We start from the raw sequence: 2,069 nt of genomic DNA, 5'->3' as shown, positions 1-2,069 counted from the left end.
GGATTTTAAATTGACTATTATCATCATGTTTAATATTGAAAGATAAAATGGAATAATGAGAGGAAATTTTATAAATACTTTAAATATCTCATAAAATAAAGACTAACAAAGGCAAAAAAAATATATATATATATGGCACTATTCTAAATATGGTGAATGATATTTCATAGATAAAAACAATATTTTAATGCCCAACATAATTTTTAAAATTATTTAGATAAATCTAGATAATGGCTTCTTGATTTTCTAATATGGTTCATTCATCATCCAAATTTTTTCAAAAATAGAAGAACCATGGGTTTCTAGATCACCCTTCTAGAACAAGAAAATTTAACTAGAATTGGAAATTAATTTTTTTCATATCCATAAATAATTTTGCTTGAAATATGGAATTAATGATATGAAATGACAAATTTGGACATATAATACTATAGGTATAATTTTTGCTAAGCCATTTGCTTTTTCTCATGTACCATGCTCGTGAATAATGCAAGCTATGAGGGCTGTGTCTCCAGCCCAACAGAAAAAAATAGAATGTACTTTGCCTATATAGGAAGTTAATTGCTTTATTCCAGAATTCTAATAAAACACCCAAAATGATTTTTCTTTATAATCTTATTGGGAAAGGCCAAAGAATATTTGTCCGTTTGTTTTTGATTTTTTGTTTCTGCTTTTGTTTTTTCTGTTTTTGACTCCAATCTAGATATTTTCAAGATAAGCCTTTAAAAGTTCCAATGTGTTATAAAAGTTATATTAAAAAAAAGAGAAAATAATATATATATCTAAATAAAGTAAATTATTTTTAAAAATCACATGATTTTTAAACTAGGACACGGCAATTTTCCTATATATTTTAATAAATTTTGAATTAAATGTAAATGTTTTTAGCATTGAATAATTATTTATTAGTAAGTAAAACAATAGCATAATTTATTAAAAATGACTAAACATTTAAAGGGTTATTTGACAACTGTTTTTTTAAATAATTTTTTATTTTTTAGAATAGAAAAACAAAAAAAACATGTTTAATAACTAAAAACCATTTGCTCGTATTTTCATTGGTTTTCTAATAATTGTTTTAAAAAATAATTGCATAAACATATAAGATGATTAAAAAAAAAACACTATAAATAAAAATTAATTTTAAAATAATAAAAACAAGTTAAAAATATTTTATGTTTCAAACATATTTTTATTTTATAAAATACCAAAGAATAGTTATCAAAAACTTTTTTCAAGAATTTTTTTTTATAATTGTTTTAAAAAACCCGTTACCAAACAAATTTTAAGGGTTTGTTTGTAACTATTATTAAAAATAGTCATAAAAAATAGTTTTTTAAGAACATTTAAAAAAATATGTTTTCTAATGTTTTATATGATAAAAGTTAAGAATCTGAAATGTTTTTAATATTTTTAAATATATTTTAAAAATAATTTTTATATGTAGAGTTTTATTTTTAATCATTATACATGTTTATATAATTATTTTTTAAAATAATTATAAAAATAAAAAAATGAAAAACAGATATGATATGAAAACCTTTGATTATATACTTTTCATCAATTTTGAGAGTTATAAATTTTTATTTTATTTTTAGACTTTACTAATTTTCCGTAAAAAATAATACTACATAAAAATTAAAATTTTTGTTTTTTTGGTTTAAATATTAATATTGAAAAGAGAAACAAATCTAGATGAAAGTTGAATTTCATTAAAACTAAGGTTATGAAATCCTTCCTCAAAAAGAAATTAATCTAAATAAAAAAAAATTATAATTGGAAAATACATCTCTCCTGTAATTTAATAATATCCTCGTAATCATCGTTAGTTTTTTCAAAATACAAAAGTTTCCTCACCCCGAGTCCGCGCGTACGCATGGAGAAAGACAGCCTTAACCCTTTTATCCTAGTCTGGAAAGCAATAATACCAAAATGCCCTTTTGTAGGACACATGTCCCACAGAGAGAAACAGTAAAAGCATCCACGTATTTACTAAAACGCCCTCGTTAGGACACATGTCCTAGAAAAGAGAGTCGGTTACACCCTCTGCAGATACATCGGCGCGTACC

The sequence above is a fragment of the Vitis vinifera genome, chromosome 18 (assembly GCF_030704535.1).
Source record: "Vitis vinifera cultivar Pinot Noir 40024 chromosome 18, ASM3070453v1".
NCBI classification, from domain to species: domain Eukaryota; kingdom Viridiplantae; phylum Streptophyta; class Magnoliopsida; order Vitales; family Vitaceae; genus Vitis; species Vitis vinifera.
The sequence above is the reverse complement of the archived record's forward strand: the minus strand, read 5'-3'. Positions refer to the sequence as shown.